Below are 23,565 nucleotides of genomic sequence, written 5' to 3' on the forward strand. Positions count from 1 at the left end.
TTCATCTCCTCCCACAGTTCATTGCCCCAGGCACCTGTAACATTTCCTGTCGTTAGGTGGCAGTATATCTTTGACTCTCACACTGAACCAGTAGTGTGATGTTCATCACTAACACACTGACAATTACACAATTAAGTTGATGATATAATAAGACTCCACCTGCTGAATGATGCTTTGCTTGAAAGTGAGTTTACTCAGAAAGAATGTTTGAAAAGATCTTTACAACTGGAAACGTCTTTCACAGCAAAACCATCATGATTCTTCTACTTGTAGCTATACATTTGTTGAATTCACTTCTGGTTTCAGGTAAAGCCATGAATATGTTTAATATATTTTTGTCTGATAACTTCAGCTTTATAGTTGCATTTTATAATTTACATGTTTTATTCTTATTTATATTTTATTTATTCTTATTCTTATATGATGTGTGGTCCTTTTGGTTGATATCTGTTCAGCAGGTTCGTCTTCAAGTGATCAAGTCCACCAGATTCCAGCAGACATTTACACAAAAGGAGAAGAAGCTAAAATCCACTGTTCACACAGTAATCCAAACTTTTACACAATCCTCTGGTACAAGCAGTCAGAGAAACAGCTGCAACTGCTTGGATACACGAATTATGATAACAGTAATCCAGAACCTGGAGTAGATATGACAATGGACGGGGATGCAAGACAGCACAAGAACTGCACATTAACGATTAAGGATATCAAAGTGAGCAGCAGTGGAGTGTACTTCTGTGCTGCTAGTTACCACAGTGCTGCACATCACTGCACCTCAATACAAAAACCTCCCAAACACATTTTAAAAATTTGGCAGCTTACAGCCACTTACACCTGGGATCAAACATTATAACCAACGTTGGTCTCACAAAGATCAGATATTATAACAGAACTTCTAAAGTGTCACATCCTGTTTTAAAAAGAAATCTACAATACCAAAACTGTCTGCAGTATCTCATTTGAACATAGTAAAATGATGACACAAATTCTCACACATATCATAAGTCACACATATTAATAGTTTAAGGTGATTTGAGCTTTGTCACATGTTGCGTTATCCTGCTGACTCATCAGACTAGTCAACATTTTCCAATCTCGATAAGCCTGTGTAAATAGTAGCCTCAATTTCCTGTTTTAACAGCAGGCATGCAATCCAGTGTGTTCTACTGTTGTTGTAGTCATCAACTTTAAGGTATGAAATGTTGTGAATTCTGCCTTGGTTATAGCAAGCTTATTTAAATTACTGTTGACGTTCTATTAGTCTGAAGCTGTGTGTTCATTTAGATCTGTTGTCTAGCATCAAAAACAAACCTAAATCATCATGATAATTTCTTGTACATAGCTTTTAAAGTTATTGTGGTTTCAGATGTTGAAAACATATAAAAATTAACAAGGAAAACAAAAATAAAAAGCAAAACAATGTAAATAAATAAATGTTTCAAAGGAATGAGGCTGATCTCGGTAATGCTTTTTAAACTTATCAATCATCAAATTTAATTTCTTATGCACACATTTCACAGCCCCTCGTACCTGTAACACTTCCTCTCAGAAGGAGGCAGTATATCACTAGTCAGACTTACTCATGTGAATTATTGTAATAATAACCTGAGGATTACTGAGACTCCACCCAATGAATGATGGTTTCCTCCTATAAACATTTACTCACACAGAAGACTGGAAATGATCAAGACAACTGAGAACATCGTTCATCACAAAGCATCATGATTATTCTGCTCCTAAGCATCTATTTAAACTATAATCTAGTTTCAGGTAATGTCATGAATATGTTCAGTATGTACACAGTATTATAGAGTGATACAATTAAAGCTGTATTGCTGGATTTTATATTTTACATAAGATATTATGTTTTATTTGTATTTGATGTCTGTCTAACAGGTTCCTCTTTACGTGACCAAGTCCACCAGAGTCCAGCAAACATTTATACAAAAGGAGAAGAAGCTAAAATCTACTGCTGGCACAGTAATCCAAGCTTTGACCAAATCCTCTGGTACAAGAAGTCAGAGAAACAGCTACAACTGCTTGGATACATGTATTATGATAACAGTAATCCAGAACCTGGAGTAAATATAACAATGGACGGGGATGGAAGACAGCACAAGAACTGCACATTAACGATTAAGTATCTCAAACTAAGCAGCAGTGGAGTGTACTTCTGTGCTGCCAGATACCACAGTGCTGCACATCACTGCACCTCAATACAAAAACCTCCCAAACACATTTTAAAAATTTCTGTATGGCAGCTTGCAGCCACTCACACCTGGAATCAAACATTATAACCAACGTTGGTCTCACAAAGATCAGATATTATAACAAAGGTTTCCTTATAAAAAACAAAAAAAACAAAAAACAATGCAACATTTGAGCTGTCACATCTTGTAATAGAGGCCAATCTCCACTGGCAAATATATCTGTAGGGGACTATTATTATTAGCTTTTGACTATGAATAAAAGTGTCACATCCTCTTTTAAAAAGAAACCTATAATATTCAAACGATCTGCACTATTTTTCTTTAACGTAATAAAATGATGACAAAAATTCTCAAACATGTATGTCAGATATATTGATAGTTTAAGGTGATTTGAGCTTTGTCACATGCTGTGTTATCCTGCTGGACATGGCAGCAACAATACTTAGGTAGGATGGGCCATTTAAACGATACTCAGCTGGTACTGAGCGGCCAAAAGTTGAGAGAAAATATCCACCAACCCATTACACCACCATTATCCACCTGAATTGTTAATACGAGGCGGAGTGGATCCATACTTTCACGTTGTTTACACATCTTTTTGATTATCATCTGAATCTGAGACTCATCAGACTAAAAACATTTTCCAATCTTCTGCTGTCCAATCTTGATAAGCCTGTGTAAAGAGTAGCCTCAATGTCCTGTTTTAACAGCAGGCATGCCATCCAGTGTGTTCTTCTGTTGTTGTTGTTGTTGTTGTTGTAAGCTATGAAAAGTTGAAACATTTAGATTTTTGGACTTTTTTTTTTGCTTTTTTCTTTTACTTGTCAACCTTATAGTGAATGAGGCTGGTCTTGGTCATGCTTATGCCTGTGTACACATTTCACAGCCCCTCGCACCTGTGACACCTCCTCTCAGAAGGAGGCAGTATATCGCTAGTCAGACTTACTCATGTGAATTATTCTAATAACAACCTGAGGATTACTGAGACTCCACCCAATGAATGACAGTTTCCTCCTATTAAAGTTTACTCAGACAGAAAACTGAAAATGATCAGGACAACTGAGAACATCGTTCATCACAAAGCATCATGATTATTCTGCTCCTAAGCATCTATTTGAATTATATTATAGTTTCAGGTAATGCCATGAATATGTTCAGTATATATACACAGTATTATGCAGTGCTTCAATTTTAGCTGTATAGCAGCATTTTATATTTTACATAAGATGTTGTGTCATATTTTTATTTGATGTCTGTTCAACAGGTTCCTCTTTAAGTGACCAAGTCTCCCAGGATCCTGCTGACATTTATACAAAAGGAGAAGATGCTAGAATCCACTGCTCACACAGTATTCCAAGCTATAACCGAGTCCTCTGGTACAAGCAGTCAAAGAAACAGCTACAATATCTCGGATACATGCTTAATGACAAAGGTTATCCAGAGACTGGAGTGAATGTGGAGATGGATGGGAATGCAGATCAAGGCAAAAACTGCACATTAACAATTAAGGAAATCAAGCTGAACAGCAGTGGTGTGTATTTCTGTGCTGCTAGATACCACAGTGGTGCACATCACTGCACCTCCATACAAAAACCTATCTCAGCTTCTCAATATCTGGATTACAGCTCACAGCTCCTTACACCTGGTATCCACTATTAGAACCAATGTTGGTCTCACAAAAATCAGATATTATAATAGAAAGTTGCTGCAATGAGCAGCAATACAACATGTAAGCTGCCACATCCTTTTATCAAAAGTACCTCTAATATTCAAAATATCAGCGGTGTGATTTCAGCACGCTGACGACTCAAATATTTACATATAGAGTTGTTCAGTTGTTCTTTAGCGGGCTGTAAATGACGTAGCAGCTTCTATACTGAAAAATGTTTTTTAAACATTTGGATATACAATTTTTCTTTTACCAATCACTAAGAATTACTTTTGAGATTCTTTTAATTACACAGATTAAAATGGAGTAGTTACAGTTACAGTGTGAGTAACTACAGTAGGAGGTACTGTTATGGACAAAATGTACAAAACAAAGATTAATAACCTTCAAAGTAAAAAGAAAAACTTTAGGATGATGGCCAGTCTGTGCAACTCAAACCACCTTAAAAGGTTGTGTCTGTTTACTTAATGGGAGGGAGAAATAATGAGCATAATAACATACAGTAAGACGTAACACAATATCAAGTACATTGATATTTACTTCAGCAAGAAAACACAACATCACAATCATCTTCTTCTTGTTAACTGTTCCCAATAACAACATTTCAGCCCAGTGAACCTGTAACGCTTCCTCTCATTAGGTGGCAGTATACCTTTACTCAAACGTTTACACCGAAACACAAATGTAAATTGGTGGTAGTGACTGAAACTATGACGATTATGATAATAAGATAAGGATGCTGAGACTCCACCTGCTAAATGATGGTTTGTTCATAAGAACGTTTTTGCAGAACTGAAAGTATCAAGGAATCATGATTATTCTACTCCTAAGCATCTATTTTAACAATATTCTTGTTTCAGGTAATGCCATGAATGTATTTAATACACTTTAGAACAGTATTATCCACAGCTACAGTTATAACTGTATTTAAGCTGCATTTTATAACACATTTCTATTATTTTTCTATTTTTCGTCTTTTCTTTGGTTGATGTCTTCTAACAGGTTCTTCTTCAAGTGACCAAGTCGACCAGACTCCTGCTGACATTTACACAAAAGGAGAGGATGTTAAAGTCTACTGCTCACACAGCATTCAAAGCTATAACAAAATCCTCTGGTACAAGCAGTCAAAGAAACAGCTACAATATCTGGGATACATGAATATTGACAAGGGTTATCCAGAGACTGGAGTGAATGTGACGATGGAAGGGAATGCAAATAAAGGCGAGAACTGCACATTAACGATTAAGGATCCCAAACTGAGCAGCAGTGGAGTGTACTTCTGTGCTTCTAGTTACCACAGTGCTGCACATCACTGCACCTCAATGCAAAAACCTAATAAACACAATTACACATTTAAGAAGCCACATTTCTAAAAAAAGAATTAAAAAAAAAATCAACCTCCAATAATAATAATATCTCCCGTGTAGGATTTCAACATGAGCACTATTTTATTGTAGATTTTTACTCTGCTCTTAAAGAGAAGAGAACTCTGCAAAAACAGAAGGTGTTGATTGATTGCAGATACATAAATGCACTGATCTTCTCTCAGTGATAATCACCATTCAGCTGTCCTTTGAATTTTCACTTAAGACACTGAACTTGACTTTAATGCACTTGTTCAGTACTAAAACAAACTACATTTCTGTCACTAAACAAGAAGAAAAGAATTGAAAAGCAACTTCACTGTAGTTTAATGAAGTCATTAAACTACAAGCAACAACACTGTTGAAAGAAGTCTAAAACAAATGCACATTTTGTTCACAAGTGTAACATCTACAAATTATAAAGAGATAAAATTTGTCATCAGTGTCATCATCTTCCTATTCAACCTTTAAAGTTATATTGATTTCAGCTATAAATTGTTTTTACTGTCACTTTTACAAACAACGAGGTTGCTCCATTTCACTTAAATCTCCCAAATAACCAACTTCAACTCTTCTCACAGCTCACAGCCTCTTTGAACCTGTAACATTTCCTGTCATAAGGTGGCAGTCTATCTTTGACTTTTATACTGAACCGGTAGGATGAATGTGTAGTCATGGCTGTCAGAGCTATGATATAAGCTGAGGACATAATAAGACTCCACCTGTTGAATGATGGTTTACTTGAGTTTGTTTTCTCGTCACAACTGAGAACATCTTTCACAGCGTCATGATTACTCTACTTCTGAGCATTTATTTTAACTGTATTTTAGTTTCAGGTAATACAATGAATACATTAACTGCATTTTAATAAGAAACTACACTATTATTATAATGTTGGTATATTTGTATTTTTTAAATAGCATAATTTTAAGGCGTATTCTTACATGTTGTGGCTTACTTTAAATTATATCTCTTCAGCAGGTTCCTCTTTAAGTGACCAAGTCGACCAGGATCCAGCTGACATTTACACAAAAGGAGAAGATGCTAAAATCTACTGCTCACACAGTATTCCAAGCTATAACCAAATCCTCTGGTACAAACAGTTAGAGACACAGCTACAATTTCTGGGATACATGTATTTAAACAACGACAACCCAGAGACTGGAGTGAATGTGATGATGAATGGAAGTGCAAGAACTGGCGAGAAGTGCACATTAACGATTAAGGATATCAAACCGAGCAGCAGTGGAGTGTATTTCTGTGCAGCTAGTTTCCACAGCGCTGCAAATCACTCCATCTCTATACAAAAACCTAACAACACAAGTTTTGTACAGCTCCTCACACCTGGAGTCAACAATTATAACCAATCTTGGTCTCACAAAGATCAGATATCACAACAGAATGTTCCTCATGAGCAGCAAGGCACTATTTGAACCACCACATCCTCCAGTATTCAAAACATGTGCACTGTCTTATTTCAGCAAGAACACGAAGATGTTACAAATTCTCACACGTCATTATCAACTTGTTGAATTGAATTTGTTGAATTTGTGACTGATGACTTTTAAACCAAGTAGTTATTTTAGAAAAAAGTTTAAATACTTTGAATTTTGTATCTGTTTTTACAGAGGTCGATATAATCAGCACCTAAAAAGATGTAAACACAATAAAGTTGACTGATTCTCAGTTGAATCAGCTCTCATCTTTGGGGTTCAGATGAATATTTCTTTATTGTTTCGGTGACACAAACAAGGCTTCTCTTATTGCTCAAAAATCCACTGCTCATGTAGCCTTCAGATCTTATAACCAAATGCTGTTTTAAGCAGACAAAGAAAGGGCTTTATAAGAGTTTATAAGATACATGTCTTAAAACAATGATAATGAACTCAAGCCTCTTAACATCCCAGCCTTGCACTGAGTCGTGCTTCCATTATTATTGTGATCTTTAAAAAAGGGTTTTTTGTCATTTCTCACAGGTTCATGTCCAAGTAACCAAATTTCAGTCAGATTGAGTTTCTTTAATATGTATTAGGAAGTCGTGAATTCCAGAGGGTGAAGTTGATGTCAAGATGAATGGAAATGCAAATAAGTGCAGTGTATTTTTGTGTTGGTCTTTAGCACAGAGTAGGAGAGTTACTAGTCATATCAGACAGTTCAAAGCTTCTTACAACTGCATGACTATCTTTGACATAGTGACAGGATATCTATAGGTAGACCTTTATAATGGGACAGGGGTCAATAAAAGTCTGATTGCAATCATATCAACATGTAACATTTGTGTATCACTTTCTACCCAGCAGTCTAAACTGGCTGCAGTCATATGCGTTACAAGTAACGCGTTACTGTAATCTGATTACATTAACGCATTACTTGTAACGCGTTACTGTAATCTGATTACTTTTTTCAAGTAACGAGTAAAGTAAGGGATTACTATTGCAAAAACGGTAATTAGATAACCGTTACTTTCCTGTAGGAACGCTGCGTTACTGCGTTACTAAAACCGTGATTTTTTGCACGAATGTCTCATGACAGTGCTGTAAGCGAGTGTGATGTTCGTGACAACAGCTGTGTGCAGATCAACAATGGATAATATATCAAGTGCGGGAGAGAGTGTGAGTGTGCAGCGTTTAAAGCGTGGAAGTACTGACCTTACTTTAAGTTTGATTCCATAAAAAGTGACAAAAACATTAGTGTCCGCTGTGCATGGGAAGAAAACGTATTTTTACACCGAAAAAAAACCGTAAACAAGCTCCGAGTGCGCAACGACATAATGGGAATCTCACAGAGAAACTCACAGATTCTTCCACTGACCGCTGTGGCACACCTGCACCAGGGTAAACCTCCGCCTACCCTGCTCCTGCTTTACAGGTGAAAATAGAGCAACAGGACCGCTAGTCTTTGACTTTATTTATTTTCTGCTGTGTTTTACTTGCATCTATTTGAAAGAGTGAGTGTAAACACAAAAAAATATTTTATTTTATGTGCTGGAATGTGCAGAAAATAGGTTTAAATGTTAAACAAATTTCTTCCAGTCAGAGAATGCTGCATATAATTTAATTTTTGCTTGATGCATAAAGTTAAAAGATTAAAAGTAATAAAACAAGTTTAAAAAAAAGACTTTTCCATTTGATTACATTTTGTATGATGGATTATGCAGAAAAAGTAGAATTGGGCTGACAGATCTATCGCTTTATCACCTATTCAGGTTGTAAATCGTGTTTTTAAAAAGTAAGTAAATAACTAAGTAATTAATTACTTTTGAAAATAAGTAATCAGTAAAGTAACGGGATTACTTTTTTTGGGAAGTAATCGGTAATTAGTTACTGATTACTTTTTTCAAGTAACTTGACCAACACTGGTCATTAATACCCGCAACAGTTATTATGCACAATTCTAAATGTGGTGTGCAGTGGTAGTTGATTGGTTAGTGTCAAGAAGTGGTGGACGTACTAGGCCATACAGCCCATCTTAAAGGTTGTGCTACTTCCCTGATGGGAGGGGCTATAAGGAGATGGAATCAGTACACACTGTTATAGAAACATTATACAGACTGATGTTTAGTCTAGTCAGAAAACGCAGCATCATGATATTTTTTTTCTTTCTAAGCTTTGACGTTATTCTGGTTTCAGGTAATAAATTCTTAATTGTTCCTTGTATTTCAAATGGATAATGTGTTTATGAGTACCAGTGATTCAAGAACTGTATTTTATGTAATGAAAAAAATAGTTCTTCTTGTCTTAAACTCCTGTCCTGAAAATATTTTTTTGTATAAATCATCTTACAGGTTCTTCTCTCCATAACCAAATCCAGCAGGATCCTGCAGAAATATACTACAGAGCTGAAGAAACAGCTAAAATCACCTGCTCTCACAGCGTTCAGCACTATGATAAAATCCTCTGGTACAAGCAATCAAGGAACGATCAGATGCAGTTCCTGGGATACATGAATGTGAATGATGGATATCCAGAGACTGGTGCCAATGTGGAAATAAGTGGGAGTGCAATTCAAGGCAGTACCTGCACTCTAACAATTAAAGGACTCATTGTGAACAGCAGTGCAGTTTACTTCTGTGCTGCTAGTCACACAGTGCGACGTATCACTGCTCCCCAATACATAAACCTCCCAATCATCAGTTTTCATCTCTTCTTCTTAGAGTTCACAGCCTGTGCACCTGTAACATTTCCTGTCATGGCGTTGCAGTACATCATTGCAAAGACTTGTAAATTGAAGAAGGCTGACACCATGACAGTTCTAATAATAAGCTCCACCCACTGAATGACTGTTTGCTCTAAAGCAGATTTAGTCTTACTTTAACCATACAACACCTTTCATAGCGAGATGATGTTCGTGATCATTCTACTCCTGAGCTGTCATTTAAACTGTATTCTAGTTTCAGGTAACAGCTTAATTGTGCTGAATAGATTTAAGCCAGAATTAAAGAGTATTAGAAATATAACAGGATATAAATTGAATTTTGAAGTTAATGAATTGTCTCTTTTGGTTGATATCTGTCCAACAGGTTCCTCTTACAGCGACAAAGTCTACCAGACTCCAGCTGATATTTACACAAATGGAGAAGATGCTAAAATCTCCTGCTCGCATAATATTCCAAGCTATAACCAAATACTCTGGTATAAACAGACAAAGAAACAATTAGAATTGCTGGGATACATGCTTTTAACAGGAGGTAATCCAGAGGCTGGAGTGAATGTGGTGATGGAAGGGAGTGCAGGTCAAGGCAAGAACTGCACATTAACAATTAAGGAAACCAAACTGAACAGCAGTGGAGTGTACTTCTGTGCTGCTAGTTACCACAGTAGTGCACATCACTAGACTTCCATACAAAAACCTATCACACACATTTTTTAATATCTGTATTACAGCTCACAGCCTCTCACACCTGGAATCAGCCATTATAACCAATGTTGGTGTCACAAAGATCAGATATCAAAATAGAAGGTTCCTCATAAGCAGCAAAGCAACATTTGTTGCTATCATGTCCTGTTATAGAACCCCCCCCCCACACACACACACACACACACACACACCTGCAGCATTTCGTTTACCCCTTACTAACAAATTCAGTTATCAGCTGACAGCCCCATGTATCTGTATTACACTTCAAACCAGCACGCATTTGTCCTCTAACCCAGATCACATATTGACATATAAGATTCATTATGAACAAGAATGCAGCATTCAAGTTACCACATCCTGGTATAAAAAGCATCCTGAATATTCAATATGTCTGCAGTAAATTAAACTTGAGGATTGGACCGCAGTGATGACTCCAATCCTTAGTTTTATTGTACTTTAAGTAAGCCTTATCTGTTGTTTAATTATACAAATACACAAAAGCTGATCAGTATATTAATACTATCAAATTAGTAGTATCAGAGAAAAGAAGGAAACTTTAGGTATGAAAATACTGGCATCGTGTGAGATGTTGAAGGTTTTACATCTAGAGCTTACAACACTACCTAGGGTAAAAAGCAAGCTTTATTAAACTGCTTTGTGTGGGTTTTTTTGCTTCTTCTCACACATTTTGGTCCAGAGTGGTGTGCACGAGTAGTTGGCTTTAATGTTAAAAGAGGAAGTGATGAGATACAACCCACCTTTAAAGGTTCTGTATGCTTACATAGTGGGAGGGTTTCCTCTGAAGTAGGAATACAGTAATCGCCATACCAGCCTACAGTAAGGCAGAAACTCCGTATCAAATAGACTGAGACTCAGAAAACACTGCATCATGATCATCTTCTTGTGTGTAATCTTTAGACTTGTACAGGTTTCAGGTAAATATTATTGTTTCTTTTATTTTTATTTCAGTCGCTAATTAAGTCTATAATTAAAATATTCTATTACTGCATAATTGTTTTGCATTAGTCTCCTTAATGCAGACATACTTGTTTCAGCAGGGTCTTCTCAGATTGACAAAGTCCAGCAGACTCCTGCTGAATCTTTCTACACATCTGAAGAAACAGTTGCCAAAATCAAATGTGTCCATCATATCCAGGACTATACCCGAATCTTTTGGTACAAGCAATCAAAGAATAATGAGCTGCAGCACCTGGGATACATGAATGTCGATACAGAATATCCAGAGACTGGAGTAAATGTGACGATGACGGGGCGTTCAACTAAAGGCGAGACCTGCACATTGACAATTAAAGGTCTCAACCTGAACAGCAGTGCAGTGTATTTCTGCGCTGCTAGCCACACGGTGCTATATTCCATTGTTTCACAATACAAAAACCTCCTGTCAGCTACATTTTTTTCTTTTTCATTTCAGTTTTGTAGCTCACAGCCTTCTGCACCTGGATCACACTTCTAGCCAACATTGGTCTTGCTCCCCATCCAGATCAGATATTATAATATGAGGTTCTTCTGAGCAATAATGAAATACAGTTGCCACATCCTGTTATACTAAACAAACACCTCAAGCCTTCAGTAAGACTGTTTATATTCAAACATAGTTTAAATATTACTGTCAAATAAACAGGTTAGTCTTAGCCGTGCCCGTTGGTCCCTGACCAATACTTTAAATTATCAGTGCTATGTTTTATTTTGAAATTCATCCCAGTTATTGAGTGAGCAGAACACTGGGGAATTTAATGCACTGTGGCTTTTGCCACAGATGCATGGACTTTGCAATAATACCACTTTAATACTAATAACACTTACATGACCACTTAACTGACTGTTACATTGGTACCATCCTATTAATGAACCGTGCTTGAAGCTCTTTAGAACAACCCATTTTTCCACAAACATTGTCAAAGACAGATTAAATGGCTATGTGCTTGACTGTACACACCTTTGGCAATGGGACTGAAAACAACTGAATTCAAAGATTAAAAGGCTGGTTTTAACCATGTTAAAAATTAAATTAAAAAAGGAAAAGAAATGAATCAGTATGTATTTATCATTAAACTTGCATCTCATCAATTTAAGTGACTGACAAGGAGCCTAGTCTTAATCGGGGCCTGAAGTAGCCAACTGTCATGCCTGCAGAACAGAAAATTTTACGGTGGCCCTGAGAAGCCAAATTGGACTTCAACTTAAGAAAATACCAGCAATAAGAAAAATGCTGCAAAAGCACACAAAACACAAGGGAAACAGGAAAAAGGAAAACAGAAAAAGGAAAAAGGAAAAAACTAATTTCCAAAAGCACAAGGGAAGTGTGAATGGGGAGATTATTAATAACGTGACAAATAACTTGTCTTGTGAACACATTCATATCTACTAATGAATAATAAGTTAATGATTTTCCAAAGGGACTGTTTTCTGACTAACTTTGAATATATTCTTGCGGGTTTGTTTTACTTTCTTTCACAAGATGGCAGCATATCTTTGTTGAGGCAGCGGCGTATGGTGGTTAGCAGCATTTAACATAACATATAGAAGAGCAGGAACCCGTAAGACACCACCCACCTTAAAAACCTGGTCTCTTGTATTCCTGAAAGGCTAACCTATAACCAGACTGCTCTTAAACTGAAGTCAGAGAACACAATGATGATCATTTTCTTGTATTGTTCTCTTGTTGGTTTTTTCCATGTTTCAGGTAAAAATTAGTATTGTATTTATTCTTTAAAATGTTTTAAAGAGGTATTTGCTTGCAACCATGAGGTTCCTATGGTCTCTAAAACTAGGATTAATTGTCAGAAGAAGTAGATCGGTTGGATTAACTTAAACACTTTATTTCTGGTCATTTTTCTATTCTCCAGCACTTGTTTCTACAAGTAATGAGGAGCTGCAAATATATATTGTTGTTAAAGTGTTGCTCTTCTTGGTTTTTATAAAGGTTACTTACTCAACTTAATCTAGTCAATCATATATGCACAAACTGACATGTGGAAAATTTGTCACATTTGTAGTCAGAGTTTTTTTTTTTTTATGTCTTTTCCACAGGTTCTTCTGTGAATTCCCAAATTTACCAGACTCCAGCCCAGCTGTACATTTCAAGGGAAACAGAAGAAGTCGAAATAAACTGTTCTCACAGTATTCAGGGCTATGATCGAATCCTCTGGTATAGGCAAATGAACAACAGACATCTGCAGTTCTTGGGATACGTGTACGGGACGTTCGATAATCCTGAGAAAGGACTTGATGTGAAATTAAAAGGAGATGCAAATATAAATAAGACTTGCACACTAACAATCGAAAAACTGGGCCCAAACAGCAGCGCAGTGTACTTCTGTGCCGTCACTCAACACAATGCTAGAAAGCACTGCACTTCAGTACAAAAACCTCACCATGTGTTCTCCCCTCAGCACACGGTGCTGCACCAGCACCTGTCAAGAGGGTTTTTTCCCCTCCTTTTTTTCAAAGTTAGCTTCCTTCTGTCAGGCAACACACAGTATTTAAATGCCCTCAGATATTCAGTATATCTGCAGTGGCAGCATCTCAGGAAACTGGAGCACTATCATGATGCAGGTTTTCATTAGATTTGTACTTTTTCCCCTTTGGCTTCAAGGTAGTAATTAATAATTAACATTTGAAATGCAAATATTTTCTGCTATAGTCATGGTGTGCACTGCAACAATCAAGTTTATTTTTGTTTTGGCTTCTTTTTTTCCTCTGTCAAGGAATACCTGGAACGTTTAAACTATTTAAAATATTGCCAATTAATACCTGAGATATTTTCTGCTTATTTTAAAAACAGATTGCTGTAATAGTTCATCAATGAATATAGAAAATGTTTAAATAAGGAAAAAAAAAAAGAGTAAATACACTTTTTTGTTTCAGCTTATATAAGAAGATATCAAATTATGTTTGAATGTTGTATTTTCTCTGCACAGGTCACTGCCAGGATGTTGCTCAATATCCTAAAATCAGCTGGAGTTATGTGTCCACTTCTGCAGAGATGAACTGCAGCCATAACAAAGACTTTACCTATATCCAGACATACTGGTACATTCAGCGACTGGGAAAGACCATGACCTTCATCCTCTCCAAAGCTCTTGGGGGGAAGATCGAATATGGAGACGTCTCTGAAGCAAAATATTTAGCCAGCAAAAAAAACTTTGACATTGGGACTCTCACTGTGAAACACTTGCAGTTTAATGACAGCGGGGTGTACTTTTGTGCTGTCGGCAGACACAGTGATGTGAGAAGCATGAGAAGCTGAGCAAAAACTGCTAATCAATTAGATGTATATTAGGGAAAAAACAAGCATTTTATATCATGTCACCAGGTGGCACTAGGGCTCAAGAAACACTTCACCTTAACATGCAGCAAATGAAATATAAAGTAGGTAGTTATTTTTTTAAGGAAGCACAAACAAAGAGTTTACAGCAAACAAAACTACTTTAAATGTCAACTATGAATTTTGTTCAATGATAATCTTTTACTAAGAGAGTAAGAGAGAATTACTTCTACAGCCACTGAGTTGATAAATTTCTCTCCATCTATCTCATCACAAAATGTAGATTCTAAGAAGCTACAGAAGCTTTTTGCCTCACTTACACTGACTGGAGCTTTGATTAAATGGGTTTTTCTTTTAGGCTCTCTCAGTCCTCATAAATTCACTTGAACTCCTGGCTCCTCCCAAGTAGCTGAAGCCTTTTTCTGTCTGGGAGTGATTGTGTTTATCACTTCGGTTACCATCACTATCAGCCACTATTAGTCACTTTCATCTCATGCAAAAGCCCATGTGTAGTCTGAGTCGCTTTTTGAGCAGTTTCTCAAAATGATCACGTTTCTCCTCTTTTGCCTGGCAGGTAAAAACTTGTTTCCACTATATTTGTTGATGTTTCATTAATACTGTACATTTAGTTTAGTTTTTTTGTTCAGTATTGATCAGAGCATAACTAATAATATTCAGGTTTTTTTCTTCATACAGGTGTTTGTGAGGGTCTTAGAGTTCATCAGACTCCCTCTGATATTATCGCACAACCTAGTGGCAAACCTGGTGACAAAATCCAGATTTTCTGCACCCATAATAAAACAGACTACTGGTTGATGCTCTGGTACCAGCAGCCACCTGGAGACACAGCTATGAAACTCATTGGGTATTTATACTCCAAAGATGTCACAATGGAAGAGATATATAAAAATAATTTCAACATCTCTGGAGACCTGACTGGGAATACAGCAAAGAAGAGTTCTCTCATAGTTAAACTTACAGGAGAAGAGCAAAATGCAGTTTACTACTGTGCTGCGAGAGAAGCACAATGACAAAAAGGCTCTTTGAGCCTTACAAAAACTGCACAATGTGGAATCAGTGGTTTAAAAAGAAGATAGGGAATAAACTGATCACATACACCTGCTTTTGTGGTTGTACTGTGGTTTGATGTAATCATGTTTTCATTGGCTAACGTATTTTGTGACTGTTTTTTTTATGTTTGTTATAAGAAAAGCTGTCCAAAAACATAATTTGTTGTGAAATCTAATAAAAGGAGAGCTTATACAGATAAATCACATGAAGCCACTCCTCTGCCTACATCAAACTGGTTTCTTCATGCAATGACACCCAGCTCTGTGAGAAAGCACCTACAGCTCAGTTCTGTTGGTTTAAATGCTGCGATACAGCATATTTTTTTGTAGCTCATGTCAGGACTCGACACAATGATCAGATTTCTTTTTGGCCTTTTCCTCACAGGTAACTGCTTCACACTTAAATACGATTTACAATCTTTGCTTTCACATTTTATATCATTGTTCTGTCAACCTCTGCTTACAGCAGGTATTTCATTGGGAGTTCAGGTCCGTCAGTCTCCCTCTGCTGCTATCAGAAATGCTGGTGATGATGTACAACTAATCTGCACCCATGAAAAAACTGACTACAGAGTCATGCTGTGGTACCAGCAGTCACCTGGAGACACAGCTCTGAAACTAATTGGATATGTGGACTATAGCACGATAAAATATGAAGGAGAATTTGAAAAGTATTGCAACATCACTGGAGATTTAAGTGGAAACACAGCTAAGAAGGGGTCTCTGTATATAGCGGGTCTAAAAGAGTCTGAGCACAGCGCGGTGTATTACTGCGCAGCGCGATATGCACACTGAGGCAGATTTCCTGTTAGTTACACAAAAACTAAATGCATAGATCTTTTATCAACTGTGGTTTTATGTCTTTAAGCAACCTTCAGCCATCCAGCTGCTCTCTGGGATCCCTGTCATGTGATACATACATCATTTCCTCATGTTTTTTTTTCTTTTCTTTTTTAAACATACATACATACTAGTGACAACCCTCATCAGTATCACATTTATCTTGCAGCTGCACAGGATAGAGAACTAAAATGATAATTTTACTTGTTTTAGGTCATCTTATGGGTAATTTCAACTTTCCTATAGATCAGCAAGTTTCTATTTTGTTTCATTGTTTAAGTAAATCTAAGTTGTTGTTGTTTTTTTTTTTGTTTTTTTTAGGTTTTTCACTCGGGGTTCAGATCCATCAGTCTCCTTCTGTCATCAAAAAGGCTGAAGCCAATGTTGAGATTTTGTGCAAACATGAAAAATCTGACTACAGAGTGATGCTTTGGTACCAGAAGCGACGCAGTGAAACGGCTCTGAAACTTGTTGGATATGGATATGCAAAGTTCAACAATGACAGCGTTGAGGAGCCATTTAGAAAACATTTCAAATTATCTGGAGATCTGGAAGGAGAGAAAAAGCATAGCTTGCTTACCATAATCAACCTTAAACCACTTGAGCACACTGCAACTTACTTTTGTGCAGCCAGGGAAGCACACTGCATCGAACATCCATCTTCTCGTAACAAAAACCTCTTTTTTGCTCACCCCTGAATGTAGGTTAAAGAGTAAGTTATCTCCCATACAATCATGGGTTGTTTTTGTGGTTTACTGAGTTCCCAGCTTATCAGCACATGTATTACACTACTGCTTTCCTTTCACCCTTCAGACATACACTGCGTTGCCACAAGTATTAACTCACCAATCCAAATTATTGAATTCAGGGGTTCCAGTCACGTCTATTGCCACAGGTGTATAAAATCAATGTGAAAGAATGGCTCAGTCTCAGGAATTCCAGCATAGTATTCTGACAGTATGCCATCAGTGCAACAAGTCCACAGTCAACTATTGGTGGTATAATGTCAACTAGAAGCAACTAGAAACAACAGCAACAGTGGTGGGCAACATAAAATCATACAGCCGTGTCACCCGATACTGAGGCGCATAGTGCACAGAGATCACCAAGTTTCTGCAGATTCAATGGTTGCAGACCTCCACATTTCATGTGGCCTTCAGATTAATTTAGATTAAGATTATTTTACTTACATCAAAGCCCTACATGACCAAGCATAATGCAAAGAGTTGGATTCAGTGATGAAAAGTGTGCTGCCACTGGAGTCTAGAGTAGTGGAGATGTGTTCTCTGGAGTGAAAAATCCATCCGTCTGGCTCCGTCTGATGAATGAGTCTGGGTTTGGCGCTTGCCAGGAGAATGATACTCGCTTAATTGCACTGTGCCAATTGTAAATTATGGTGTGGGATTGTTTTCCAGGGGTTGGGCTCAGCCCCTTAGTCTCCATGTTGGAACATGACAACATGGAGACAGTCTGCATTAAACAGTTTGAATTAAAATTACAATTACTCAAATTTTGTGGATTAAACTGCCATATTTACTTGAAGATCGGTTAAGATCATAACACAAAACAACTGCTAGTACCAGCCCATAACCCTGCCTGTGTTTTGTTCACCTCTAACATGCCAGCGAGGCATGATTGTAGATGCCGCGCAGGTGTGTCCATCTCACATGCAGCGGTATCGCAAACCACGCCCAGCCACAGACTAATACCAGAGTTTCACAGAGAGGAGGTGTTATTTTAAATTACATAGCAAGTTGACTAAAATATGATAAAGACTAGTAAGCCTTCCTGAAAGCCTGCCTCAGGTATGCCTTCATCCACACCTGACTAGGTGTGATCAATTAGCAACAGCTGAACACTCTTGCACTGGCCCTGCAAAGAGATTAGGGGCTGCAGAAGGGCGGAACAGTCATCTTATACGCAGGTCTCTTTACATCACTTCCTATCCCTCCTTCTGTTTTACAAAGTACAGTAAAGACTCCATTCAGTTCTTGACATTCAACATGACACCAGCTTATCTTATCATTGCCTTTCTCTGGATTAAAGGTAATTAATTTATTAATTAACCTTCTTCTTTAATTTGTAAATGAATCTCCGTAAAATGCTTTACAGATGGAAGAACTGGAGGTGGTATATAAATATTTACTTTTACCATTTTCCCAGAAATCAGCTGACATGCACAGGTTTTCTTCTCCAGCAGCAGCACATTACAGCACCACCTAACAGTGTTTCTTTATTTCTTTACAGGAGTTTACCCCAATAAACAAAACCAGGTTTTTCAGTCTCCAACTCAACTCTTAGGAAAACCAAACATTCAAATAAACCTGACCTTAACTCATAACATCTCGAGCTATGACACAATTCTGTGGTATCACCGCTCAGCAGGAGACACCTCCATGAAACTGGTTGCATATGTCAATTATAAAACCCTGAAAGTTGAGCCGGGTTTTGAAAGTCGTTTCAGTGTGAGCGGGGATGGAGAGAAAACTGGTTATCTTCACATCCTGAACCCAAAACACCCCGAAGACAGCGGAGAATATTTTGGAGCAGCAAGTATGCACAGTGATAAATATGCTCATCCTCCAATACAAAAACCTCCATAATGATCCAGCAGATATGAGTACCCCAACAGGAAACCACAGATACCATGTGACACAGTATCAGTGCTCTAACAACAGTCTTCATTAGAACTGGATGTAGGCTTTACAGGTGATGTTAATCTTCGTACTGGAGAGTCGTTTATGGGTGATTTGCAACTTGGATACAATTTAAATACCCAACAAATGAATAATAACTACTCATTTTTGGTAAGATTGCAACCTAAGCTCTGTACATTATGTTTCTATATGAAGTTTTATTTATTTTTGTGCACCAAACAGAAGATCTGTTTGCCTTCAGATCTTCTCTGCTTTTTGTAATCAACTCACACATGACTTTTCAATAAAGTCTTGGACCAACTAAAAAGCCCAAATACAGCCAAAAAGCAGCCACATCTGGCAAAGGAAATCAGAAAATATTTACCATTACAGATTTTGCAAATGACTAATAAATGATTAATCAGTTAGGTGAAAACACCCGTCAGACACGAGATTCCACACAAAACCGTGGACACTCAAGCTACCAAGATCAGACTACAAAACAACTGCTCTCAAATCTGAGAGAGAAACTGTACCAGTCCAGTCCAGTAACCAGTCCAACAGTACCTGTCAGCCAGCATATACACCTGATCCCTAATAGTTAGAGAAGAGTCTCACACAGCCTGGCAGATTATCCTAAGAAGGTGACATCTTTGTAAAAAAAACATTTGCCTTTAATTTCATTGATCTCATACATGGCTCATCATTTGAAACATGTAATGATAGGCCATGAACCTTAGCCATCATTACGACAGCTTTTCTTAGAAGTCACTACAATAGCAAAAGTAACCAGTGTCCAAAGAAACGCTTTGATACACATCTAAAACACCTGGAAAACCATTTTTAAACTTAACTGAACATCCTTTATACTAAAATAAAAGCCTTTCAGATGAAAATAGTATTCATACTGTAATTAGCCAATCCAAATGTTTTTTTTTAATGCTAGAAGATAAATGACAAATAAAAAATGGAGTCAGTATCTTAACTGAGAAACTCAAAATAAGACAAACAGGAGAACGATTGTTACAGACCACTTCAAAAATTAAATGAAAGTCTGGCTTCTTGGAAGACTATTTTATATCTCATCTTATATGCTGATCTCTTTACATCACTTCCTGTTCCTCCTTCTGTTTCTCAAAGCACAGTAAAGACTTCATTCAGTTCTTGAGATTCAACATGACACCAGCTTATCGTATCATCACCATCATCGCCTTTCTCTGGATTAAAGGTAATTAATTAGTTAACCTTCTTCTTTAATGTATTTGTAAAATAACCCCCTACAAACACCTTACTATGGAGGAATTGGAGGTGAAATATTTACACCTTCTCTACCACTGTTTTCCAGTAATAAAGCTGAAGGTTTTTATTCTTCAGCAGCAGCACATTACAGCGCCACCTAACAGTGTTTCTTTATTTCTTTACAGGAGTTTACCCCAATAAACAAAACCAGGTTTTTCAGTCTCCAACTCAACTCTTAGGAAAACCAAACATTCAAATAAACCTGACCTTAACTCATAACATCTCGAGCTATGACACAATTCTGTGGTATCACCGCTCAGCAGGAGACATCTCCATGAAACTGGTTGCCTACATCTATTATAAAACCCCGAAAGTTGAGCCGGGTTTTGAAAGTCGTTTCAGTGTGAGCGGAGATGGAGAGAAAACTGGTTATCTGCACATCCTGAACCCAAAACACCCCGAAGACAGCGGAGAATATTTTGGAGCAGCAAGTAAGCACAGTGATAAATATGCTCATCCTCCAATACAAAAACCTCCATAATAGTCAAGCAGATATTAATACCCCAACAGGAAACCACAGAAACCATGTGACACCATATCAGTGCTCTAACAGTCTTTATTAGAACTGGAAGCAAGTTTTACAGGTAATGATAATATTAAGAAGAAGAAGTTTGAGAAAAGGATTGAAAAAACATCAGCATGATGCTATGAAAGTTAGATATAAATCCAATTGATTTTTTAAATGTTCAACTTTCTTTACTACGCAGAAAAAGTCAGGAAATCTAAATATATGAGAATCTATACTTAAGGATACTATAAGTTTTATCTTCCAACTATCTAGTTCAGCCAAGATCAGCCCAACAATCAGTGATACTCTTCATTTTAACTCTCTGGGCCAGAAAAATGTCTAAATATGGTCAAAAACCAGCCACATCAGGCAGAGCATATCAGAAAATCCTTGCCATTAAAATCTTGCTTCTGTAATACAATAATTTTGCTTGTAGGATCAATAAGTATCTCTCTATTTGTCAGTTTATCTTTACAAATTAACCGGGTGACAAATTCTTTGAACTTGTAAAGAAATAACATTTCACTGCACTTGAATTTAATATAGAAGAAGAGTGCATTTAAATAAAGGAGGTAATGAACATTCACTGAACAGTTTGAAATAGCAGTAGTGACATAAATAACTTGGTAAAAAAGCAGGTGGAAGAACTGTCACATTCATCATTTCAAATAAGAAGTGGAAAGTTTGCAGGGAGCACATTCAAATTGTTTTAATTATGATCAAGAATTTAAAAAGCAGCACAACAGGGGCAGGACTAAACCAAATCAACCGATAGGTGGAGGCACAGCACGTAGTTTGAAGCTTTTATCATGAGGATGTGGTGATGAATTAACCCGACACTGCTACTGCTTCACAGTCTTAATCTCAGAGAACTACTCCTGTCACATCAGTGCCTGACGATGTCTTCATTGTATGCCTTTGGCTCTTTCTTCATCAGTCTTTACTGTAAGATGTCAAACTTCAGGTCTTTGCGAAAGTCTTTATTTTTTACATCATTATATGCCTAAACAGTCATGTTCAAAATATGTGTTTTTTAGAGGTGATTTTGTTGGATTATTTTGTTTTTGTTTGGTTTCTTTTTTGTCTCTGCACAAATATGTTTATTATATTTTCTCTGCAGGTCAGGTGAGTGCTGTTACATTTCAGCAATCTACTCCCCAGATAGTGGCAGAGAGAAGTGAAGTCCAGATCAACTGCAGCCATAATGATGGGAACCTTCCTGTAATGCTCTGGTATCAGCATATAAAAGAAAATCAGTCTATGACCCTCATTGGGTATGGATATCAGAATACCCACCAAACATTTGAGGGTCAGTTTGAAGAAAAATTCAAGTTGACAAGAGGAAGCGCAACAACAGGAACACTTACTATTCCAAGCGCAGAACTGTCACACTCTGCTGTTTACTTCTGCGCTGCCAGCACACAGTGATGTGGCTTAATGCCACTCCCTTACTAAAAGCATTTTTCCTACACCTGCAGGTGTGATGCATCTCTTACAGACTTTTGCTGATAAAAACCGTGTTTAACCTACAACAACACAAACTTGGAGGATGACAGCTGTGATCGGGTTTCTTCTCATCTTGCTTTCAAGTAATTATTTCAAATTTTCTTGCACTTTTTACAACACTTGTTATTTTAACATGACTTCAACATTAGCTTCTTTAAAATTTGTCTTTCTCCCCACGCAGGTCAAGCCGGCAGCGTGACCTTTCAACCATCTCATCCAAGAATAGTCACTGAAACATCCAATGTTGAAATTGCATGCAGTCATGATAAAAATGACTTCTATCTAATGCTTTGGTACCAGCAAAAAGAAAATGGTTTAATGAGCCTCATAGGATACAGCTACTTCGGCAGTGTCCCTGTCAAGGAGGAACAATTTGACAATCGCTTTGAGATTACAAGAGAAAATGTCCAAACAGGAGCTCTGAGCATCAGCAGCGTGATTGTATCAGACTCAGCCATGTACTTCTGCGCTGGCAGCACACAGTGATGTGTTTTGGTGTAATGCCAATGCTAAAAACCTTGTTCTTTCTGAACCAGGCTGCTGAAATGTGGCTCAAAAAATTTGTTTTTAGCCAAATTTTCAGTGGTTCAAACTCACAGTATCTTTACTCCACATACACACCAGTAAGCCTGGGGTGCCCACTTCCTTTAACCAGTTTTGGAGACCCTCTGAATTCATTGTTTACAGTTTGGTCCTTGTCAAAGTTTTTAAAAAAAACTTTTTACACTTGCCAAGTACTTCTTTTTACAACACATCAACTTCACTTGCTGACATATAATTAACTCTTTAACTGGTACATGTGGTACGTCATCATGATTATTCAATTTGCAGGCTACATGGTGTAAAAAGAACCAAATGTTTACCTTAAAAGGTGAAGCTGTAATTGTTAGCATAAACAGTCTAATGAAATAAACATAGCAGAAAAAGGGATTTCCCTGTTTATTCCATTCTGGTGTCATTTTTGAGTTTCTACTGTAGTTTATAACAGTCAAATTTATTGAAGTATATATGTGATCTTATAACTTTGTGTATTATAACGTAACATATTGTGTGGCTTTAATTTGAACGTGTTAAAATAATACAACAACAGTTAAATAATATCCATTATAATTAACATGTTCAAAAAGGAGTTTTAAAGACAATGTGGTGACAATCTCATATCACAATATCATGTTTTGCTTCTCGCTTTAATCAAGTGAAAATAAGTTGATCAAAACCAGTCATCTTATAAGTTTGGCAGGTAATATAATTTCATATAATTTAATATATTTTTTAATATAATTAAAATGTAGACACTAACTTTTTCTTATTTGCAATG

The 23,565-nt window shown here is 37.0% G+C and overlaps 1 long non-coding RNA gene across 1 annotated transcript in view; it reads right to left on the reverse strand.

Moving 5' to 3' along the window:
- Positions 1–17,597, reverse strand: part of LOC146495952 (uncharacterized) — a 64,915-nt gene extending 47,318 nt beyond the window's left edge. Inside the window, exon 1 of the long non-coding RNA XR_014871191.1 lies at positions 17,489–17,597. This is a non-coding gene — a long non-coding RNA (uncharacterized LOC146495952). The remainder of the gene's footprint in view (positions 1–17,488) is intronic.
- Between the last annotated feature and the right edge of the window lie 5,968 nt (positions 17,598–23,565).

This window comes from Neolamprologus multifasciatus, chromosome 19 (assembly GCF_963576455.1).
Source record: "Neolamprologus multifasciatus chromosome 19, fNeoMul1.2, whole genome shotgun sequence".
NCBI lineage: Eukaryota > Metazoa > Chordata > Actinopteri > Cichliformes > Cichlidae > Neolamprologus > Neolamprologus multifasciatus.